Raw genomic sequence first — 9466 nt, 5'->3', positions numbered from 1 at the left:
CCCAAAAATTAAAATGTGATGTTTATTTGCTTACCCCCAGAGCATCCAAGATGTAGGTGACTTTGTTTCTTCAGAGGAACACAAACAAAGATTTTTAACGAAAACCTTGTGACGATACATTGATGTCCTAAGACATGAAACGATTTTTTTTTTTTTTTTTTTTTTTTTGCTAAAAACTGAGCAGTATTTACATCATTTTTTACCTTGATACACAGCCACGTCAATCTGTCCTGAGCACAAGCTCAACATCTGGCTTGTTACATGTGCATGCGCTCTGGTGTAGTGTACGCAAATGCCGCAAGGGAAAATCTGTGAAAAGTCCCGCATGAGACGTGGCTGTGTATCAAAGGTAATATATGATATAAATACTGTTCAGTTTTTCACAAAAACTGATCGTTTGTGTCTTAGGACATCAGTGTATTGTCACGAGCTGCAGGGTGTAATTTGGATTTGTCTGTGCATGTTTTTGTTTACTTTTAAAGGTTTGGTGCCCATCCACTGCCATTATTTGGCTGACAGGTTACATTGGATTTTGTTAAAAATCTTTGTGTTCTACTGTGGAAACAAAGTCACCTACATCTGGAATGCACTGGGGTAAGCAGATAAACGTAAAATTTAAATTTCTGGGTGAACTATCCCTTTAATTATCTCTTCTAGGCAACCTGGAGCTGGAACTGGTGGAGGTAACACTGTTAAACTTAAAAGTTACTTAAGGTTAAGCTCTTAAAAGAATGAATTTAACACTGTAACATTTACTAGATCAAAAGAAAATAAATAGAAAATTCACTCACTTCTTTGATTTTCCCTTGTAGGCTGAGATAACCTCCCCTTGAGAATATGTCCTCCTCTTCACCGGTGACACTAGGTGAAGGAGGACATAGGACAGCTCTGGCGGCATTATGTGCCTCTTCGCTGAGGTCCTGGGGCACAGTTTTAAACTTCAGCGTCCCAGGGCCGACGAACAAATACATCTGTCCATATTTGTTGGACAAGGTGTAATTTTGGAGGATGTAGCTCACCCCCTCCTCAAACTCAGGGGTGAGCCCTTCTTTTTTATTAAGATACACCATTGTACCATCACTTAGTACACTATCTGTTTCAGTTTTGAATTTATGTATATCTATTTGTTTCCCTTTAATTGTGTAATTTAGTGCCCTACTGTTGCACCTGGTGGCTACGCACTTGCACCTCAAAAAAGCAGGCTGAGAGGTCGGAGTTGCCATTCTGTGGAATAGAGATAGGTACTTGTGAGAAAAACTGTCTGAAATAAATATCAGATTTTATTATTATTATTATTATTTTTTTTTAAGATGCTTCTTATGCTCATCAAGGCTGTATTTATTTGACCAAACATACAGAAAAAACGTAATATTATGAAATATTATTACTAATTTAAAGTAATGATTATTCTATTTTAATATACACAATTTTTGGAACCTGTGATACTTTTTGTTTCAGGATTCTTTGATTGCAATTGAAATAAACCGTTAAAAACAGCATTTTTTAAAACAGAAATAGATGTTAATAACTAATGGTATTATTCATTTTACACATCCTTGCTGAATAAAAGTATCAATTTCAAATGACTTTGAACTGTAGTGTAAATTGCCTTTGTAATAATATTACACAATATTATTTTTTAATATTTTTGTTTAAAAAAATGCAGCCTTGGTAAGCATAAGAAACTATATTTTCAAAAACATTAAAAATAGTAAGAAGAAGATTTACCTCATTACCTAATTTTGCTGTCAGAGAATGGAAAGAGGGCAGTTTCTGACAGGATTCCTCTTTAACCTCATACTCTGACAGGATATTTCTTTTTTTCCCCTTTTATTTCATTCTTTACAACAAATAGTTTTTTCATTCATGTAATTGTTTTATTTATTAGAAGTAATTAAAGATATTAGTTGGAAAGTGAAGATTTACCTCAAAAAATACATTTTCCTGTCAGTATGAAGTTAAAAAAAGAGGAATCCTGTCAGAAACCGCTCTGTTTCACTCACTGACAGAAATTTATTTTCTGAGGAAAATCTTCACTTCACAAGTAATATTTTTTTAATAACCTCTAATAAATTAATCAATTCCTTTAATAAAAATAATTTATTGTAAAGAATGTAGTTTAAAAAAAGAACAAATCCTGTCAGAAACTACCCTCTTTTCGCTCTCTGACAGGATTTTTCTCTATTTTACTTTATTCTTCACAACAAATAGTTTTTTTTTTTCATTCATGTAATTGTTTTATTTATTAGAAGTAATTAAAGATATTAGTTGGAAAGTGAAGATTTACCTCAAAAAATACATTTTCCTGTCAGTATGAAGTTAAAAAAAGAGGAATCCTGTCAGAAACTGCTCTGTTTCACTCTCTGACAGGAAAATTTATTTTCTGAGGAAAATCTTCACTTCACAAGTAATATTTTCAATAACCTCTAATAAATTAATCAATTCCTTTAATAAAAATAATTTATTGTAAAGAATGTAGTTTAAAATTATAACAAATCCTGTCAGAAACTACCATCTTTTCACTCTCTGACAGGATTTTTCTCTATTTTACTTTATTCTTCACAAGAAATTGTTTTTTCATTCATGTAATTGTTTTATTTATTAGAAGTAATTAAAGATATTAGTTGGAAAGTGAAGATTTACCTCAAAAGATAAATTTTCCTGTCAGTATGAAATTAAAAAAAAGAGGAATCCTGTCAGAAACTGCTCTGTTTCACTCTCTGACAGGAAAATTTATTTTCTGAGGGAAATCTCTTCACAAGTAATATTTTCAATAACCTCTAATAAATTTAATTTTTGTAGTTAAGATATAACTTTTTAAATGTTTGTAGAGAAGTAAGAAGTGACTCACCTTAGAGAGTAGGTGGACTTGTTGTGGAGTGGTCAAGTGAGAGGGGGTTAGTGGGTCAGTGATCTTGAACTTGGCAGGAGTCCAATCAGAAAACATCGCCGGGGCACATGATGACAAGACAGTAATCTGCCCCGTCCCCCTCCCTCTCTCTCCTGTGTGTGTGTGTGTGTGTGTGTGTGTGTGTGTGTGTGTGTGTGTGTGTGTGTGTGTGTGTGTGTGTGTGTGTGTGTGTGTGTGTGTGTGTGTGTGTGTGGTGACAACGAACTAGTGGGTACATTGCACTAGTCCTCACTAGTTTAAAAAAAAGACATAAATGGGCCAAAACATATTTTTATTGAAAATTGGTGTTTTGAACATGTTTGGTTAGATGATTAGAAAATATAATTAACCTGATAAAAGTGTGTGATGCCTTTCTCCTTCCATTTATTATTGCTGAGTGGACTATGGTTGATAGTCAAATCCGAGTTATTCCATATGGGTGAATTGATATGTGGAGTGAGCACTTTTAATTGTACATAATGTTAACAATTAATGTTGACATTGTACATAATGTTAACTTTGTTAACGTGATCATGCAGCTAACAAGGTTAATTTGTCGTTTGCTTTTTTCCAGAACATCTGATGAAGATCATCAGATCAAATGATGCAGTAGTGTTTTTATTGAAATTATTTTTAATATTTATTGTAAAGTATATGGTTGAACTTATTTTAATGTAATTTTTTTTATTGAGCTTGTTTTTAATGGATTTTATTTTTAAAATTTAAATTAACTTTAATTTTATATGCATTTAAATTAACTTACATTTATATGTAAAAACTATTAAAAATATGTATTTAAATTTATTTTTAATGAATTGCTATAATGGATTGAAATTTTCTAATGAATTTTATTTTATACCATATTGAAATGAACTTTTTAATGTATTTTATTTATAATGCACATATTTAAATGAAGTTATTTTAATGAATTGTTTATAATATATTTCAATGATTTTTTTTTATGAATTGTATTTATAATAATGAAATGAACATATCAACAAACCATATATTCATGGTATTAAATATGAATCCACAAATAACACATCTCTGCTATTATGAACTGGATTTATAATGTACATATACAAATTAATTTGTTTTAATGAATTGTTTTTAATATATTTAAATGATATTTAATGAATTGTATTTATTATAATGAAATGCACCCATTTTTAAGAAACCATATATTATTGTTAATAAATATGAATTCTTAAATATGACATCTCTGCTAGTATGAATTGCATTTATAATATATAACATGATTAGTTAGGGTACCTGGGATGGTTGTTAGGGTGTTACTATGTTGTTGCTAAGGTGTAGCTATGCAGTTGCTAAAGTGTTATGCAGTTGCTATGGTGTTGTCAGGGTACCCAGAATAGTTGACCAGGTGCTAGGGTGTTGCTATGCAGTTGCTAGGGTACCAGGGTGTTTGCTAATAATATAATATAATACATTTCAACTATAATGTCTATTTTTGTCAATAAATTGTACTGGTTGACTACGGTGTATAGCTCATAATAATACATTAAAACAATAAGAGCACAAAAGTTGTACAGAAATTGTGTAGAATATTAGCCTGGCTATCACCAGACCACGTTATGACTTCGTCATGATTCGTGGTCTGGGAACCACATGTTCATTTTCTCGTATTTGAGGCGTGGTTTACGAATGCCCAGAGCCGTTTATTGGGCGATACGAATGTCTATCAAATGCGCCTGTGCGTAGCTCATAGCCAATCGTTTCAATTATACCGGATGACGTATGTAGAGCGAACGCAAAAAGTTGCTCTTTTTTCAAAATAAACTTGCATTCTAATGTCATTTGTCGCGCCGCTCGCGTCCAGTGTAGACCATGGTGTAGACACGAAAGATAACTTTGCGTCTGCTGCCATGCTGGATCCTTCGGTGAGTCGCATAGAAGGCGTCATCGTCTTGCTGCTCCCTCCCCGTTCTGTGATTGGTTCCCTATCTTAGGTGAAAATTAGGTCCATGGTTTCCAGACTGACTAGAAGCGTGAATAAAATCGCGCTGCGCAAGGCAGTATGGGGACACCCAGGCTAGTAGAATATCTAATTAGCTGCCATAGTTTTATTATTATTATTATTAATAAATTGCTATTTTTAAATGCTGGTGAATAAATTATTTGCAATTACTTAATGTTGTTATTAATTATTTAATTATGAGGGTATGTTTTAGTATTTAAACGGTAAACGAATAAAGCAGCTGGCCAATCAGACACTGGAGCTCTGCATAACTAATGAGCTGTCAATCATTCTGGAATCATCCGTCCAGCGGTCTTTCCTTCAGGTGAGTACCGAAATATTTCTGAGGTAATTTTTCAATCAAAGATTATCAAAATACGTGTGGGACAATGCTTTTCAAGTTGTTAAACTTATTAATTTGAATATAAGTATTTTGTTATGAATAAACTGTTAATTTCCGTTACGTATTATGATAATTCGTCTCGTGAGGGAACTACATGTGATTGTGTGTTAACGATTTTTTGACATCTAATTTGTTCATTTTGTAAAAAAAAAAATATACTGGTATGCCCAATGTTCATTATTTGATAGGTAATCCGGTGGAAAACGCCAAATTTTACATAAAATGAGCCTCAGAGATGTAACGTTACACTGAGGAAAAAATAATTTACCGCCCTTACGGTTGTGACTGTTCAACGTTCCTCAGGCCTTTTAGCTCAAAAACGGGCACAAATGGACAAATATTGATGGCTTGTCATATATTTACTTCACATTAATTTTGAGAGCAGTATTATTTTACCCAAAGCAAGGTAATGTGAGCATTATGAAGCGCTAAACGCTCTTAATGTCCGTTCCGTTCATACTTGACGCCGGAGGGCGCCGTCGCGCTGTACGTCTACAAGGGAAGGCGGTTGCACACCGGACGGAAAGGCCGCGCCGGCACCGTCATCGCATCTTATTAAAACACGGCGGAGCTGGACGTCGCCGGTGTGGTCACTGTCCTAATGTGTATTATTTTTAAAGACGTGGCGCGATGCTGCGGTTTTCGTCCGGTGTGTCATGAATCACACATTTGGCTTAGCTGCATAAAATACAGGTAATGTTATAGACGTGTTGACTGATGCAATATGGAAACAAACAGCCGATGGCAAAAATACATGGTCTGTCATTCCTATTTTTACAAGATTAAACAATATTTCTAATGCAATGGACATAGTCCTTATCAATGTGTATTATACTATTAAATATTTGTCTCATTCTGTAATACCAAGCCTAATCAGATCTAAAATGGAAGTTATTTCAAACAGTCAATGGCATTGTAAGTGTGTTTTGAGCAAAAATCATAGTATTAATATAAAAAAAAATGAATCTGAGCATCAACACATGATTTTACTGCAAAAGCAACTAAAGCTACTTAACAGACAAGCTTAATAATTGTACTTAGTTATTTTTTAATGAATAGAAGCTTATGTCATACCTGTATTATTTGACCTATTTCTCTGTTTTCCTTGTGTGCAAACAAGCTGTTGCTCCTGCTGTGTATTTGACAGATTCTCAGTATTTGCATTTAATTATTGCATCAATAAAAACTACCTTTACTAGTTTCAAATTGTATACCAGCAGAATGATTTGCAGAAATGAAGAACATTGATATAAATTGTGATGTTTTTTGCTGTATTATTTAATTCTCATATTAGTGAATCATATAAGTGATTTCTTCTTTTTGTTTGTCTGTAAATCAGCTGTATCTGTGTCTTTGGTTGCCAGCTCATTGTGTCCTCTGCGGTAAGTTATCTTTTTAATTGACTGTCTGGCAGTAACTTGACTTCTCAGTGTTTGCATCTATACTATCTTAGCATTTCTCAAAATTGAATACTCTTTTTATTAAGCAATTAACATTATAATACCATTTCTGTGCAGTAGATATTAATTTGAATTTTTATTTTTTTTAGGTTGTGTTGTCCTCCTCCCTCCTCTCTACTGCGGTGGTCATCAGAACCTTCTTTTAAAGGTAATTCATATATATGACCTGTGCTGGCAAAATGTGTCACAATGAGCAAATTTTCAAAAATGAGTAATTTATTTTATTTTCAAAATTATATATGATTTGTTGGAACTGGATGAAAAATGCCTGAACTACACCTGTTGAAAATTGATATAATCAGCAAAGTATTTTCTGAGAAAAACAGAATTAAAGTTTTCTGATAGTTTCAAAGCAAAATCAACTAGCAACAGTGCATATTTTCCTAAAATTATTTTCTTATTGATCATTATTAGTATTTTTTAAATTTGTATTTTTGTTATTATAAATAAGGACAGTTGCCAAAAAAACAAACAAACAGTAGAACAAATATAAGAAACAAATAGTGCATTACTTTTTCAATTTTACATCTAAACAAAAGCATTCACATAAAAAAAATAAAATAATCAAATGTAAAAATCACTTTGTGTTCTTTTTTTATTCACTAATTATTTCTTTTTTTATTTAGAGGTGACATTGCTGCTTTGTTTGTCTATGTAAGTATTCATTTAAACTTGTGTTAATCAGAGCCATTTGTTATTTATAATATTAGTACGCTCTCTCCAAGCATTTTATCTTTATTAACAAAGTTCTATTAGTTTAAAAAAAGACACTGCTATTACAACATGATAATGTACCATTATGGAATAGCAGACACATCCCCTCTTGAATGAACAGCTAGAGAGTTTGAGCTATGAATGTTGCTATATTGTATTTTGAAAATGTCTTCTCCCAAGTAGATGGAATGTCTCTTTTTGTTAATGTAAGACAAATAGTCACATTTGTCAGATTTTAAGGGTAATCCACAGCTAAAAACAATGATTTATCAATTTGAAAAAAGTTTGGGGGGAAAAAAACTCTTTCCATCTTCTGTTACGTAAGTAACCTTCTTGCACACAAATTGAATTAAATTGATATTAATATTAAAATATTTTTGATGCTAATATTTGGGGATGCACCGAATGAATGTTAATTCCTCTCATGTATCACTCATTCTCAACGAAAAAGTCCACTCAAATAATGAGCTGACAGGAAATTTCTGTGTAGTATATTTGTTCTTGTTTGCAGTAGTGCTACTGTGTTGTAACATGGTGTAAAATAGCTGCACTGGGCAACGCTGGTAAAATGATGCTACCCTCTTGTTCACTGATCTGCTCCCTGCAATGCTCTGCTTATATGCTCTGATAACAATAGCTTTGAAGATCTATACACTATTTGCATAATTAGTCAAAATTAAAAAAAAAGAATGATTCCGTTGCATAGAATGGAATAAAAATAATATACTGATATTCCATATTAAAATATTTTCTGTCCAGTTTTGTGTTAGTTACAATAAAAATGTGGATATTTTATATTAATTAATAAAATAATAATAATTATTTTACTATTTCGGTTTGGGCCCAGAATTTTCATTTCGGTGCATCCCTGATTTTGTTATTATTCTTGCTAATAATTATTACAAATAATTTAGTAATTTATGTAAATGATGCTTGCCAATTTGCATTTAACAATGTAACTAACTTTTTTCTCTTTGTGTGTGTTTGTCTTGACCTGTCCTGTCCTTTCCTGTCCATACCTTTTACATTTTTCACTCAATCTTTTATCTTGCATATTAATTTAAACAAATGCTTCTTCCGTCCTTTCTTTTCCAAACTGATAACTGGCCTGCACATCAAATGCTGCTGCACTGCTTGCTGCTTTGCTTGCTCGCTCTATAAACTGCAAGATGCCAATTCAGATCTGCTACTAACCCCTTATGCTCCTAAGCTTTGCTTGCAAACGCATCTTTTAAAAAAAAAGGCCAAATCCCATGATTTTTGATCTATGATTCTTGATACAATCTGATACACTGATTACATACTCAATACCTCAAAGATTTACACCCATATCACACTTTGAGCAATCATAATCTCAAACCACAGGTAAGAAAACTAATCTAAAAAAAAAGTTAAATTTACCTCTGTGTTTACTTCTCTGTTCTACATCCTTCGAAAATCATTGATTTGACGACAACTTTTCAACATAACTGATAAGATAAATTACCTTTGAGTTCCACTTACCAGTATATTTTCAGTAATCAGTAAATACATTTGTTCTTATATTTATCCCATTTACTTCCCAGTGTGGAAACATCACCATGCCAAAAAAAGGAAAGAGGAGTCAATCTCAGAAACAACGCAGAAAGCTAGAATCTTCATTGGGCACCAGTAACAGTAGCAACTCTGTATCAGGTATGAATGACGAAAACCCATACGTGCTATCTGTCAAAGCGTCTCACTGTCAGTCCGATGCGAGATACAGTGTGTACTCCAGAGGCCATCAGTGTACTTGTAATTCCTTAATGTTCCTAGCAGTCCATAATGAACAAAATGACCTACAGAGTTTCGATTTAGATGCCATTTTACAGAAAGGTGATGCAGTTTACACTAGCGTCAAACGAGCTCTGCAGAACAAACGAAAATTTGTGGGTAATTTTTTAAATTTTGATGAGCTACCAAAGACAATCAAGACAAACTCTCACTGCTACAACATCCTGAAACATCCCCAGAGGTTTGGATTTCTGAGAGATACACCTGCA

General features: G+C 32.9%; 1 long non-coding RNA gene across 1 annotated transcript; it reads left to right on the top strand.

Annotated features, from left to right (window-relative positions):
- The first annotated feature begins 160 nt into the window (after positions 1 to 160).
- Positions 161 to 4307, top strand: LOC141305433 (uncharacterized). Its single transcript, XR_012344399.1, has 3 exons — positions 161 to 1038; positions 1152 to 1241; positions 3465 to 4307. It is a non-coding gene; the product is annotated as an uncharacterized lncRNA (long non-coding RNA).
- The last annotated feature ends 5159 nt before the right edge of the window (positions 4308 to 9466 follow it).

Source organism: Garra rufa, unplaced genomic scaffold (genome assembly GCF_049309525.1).
Source record: "Garra rufa unplaced genomic scaffold, GarRuf1.0 hap1_unplaced_002, whole genome shotgun sequence".
NCBI classification, from domain to species: domain Eukaryota; kingdom Metazoa; phylum Chordata; class Actinopteri; order Cypriniformes; family Cyprinidae; genus Garra; species Garra rufa.
Note: the sequence above shows the minus strand (reverse complement) of the source record. Positions and strands in the feature narration are given on the sequence as shown.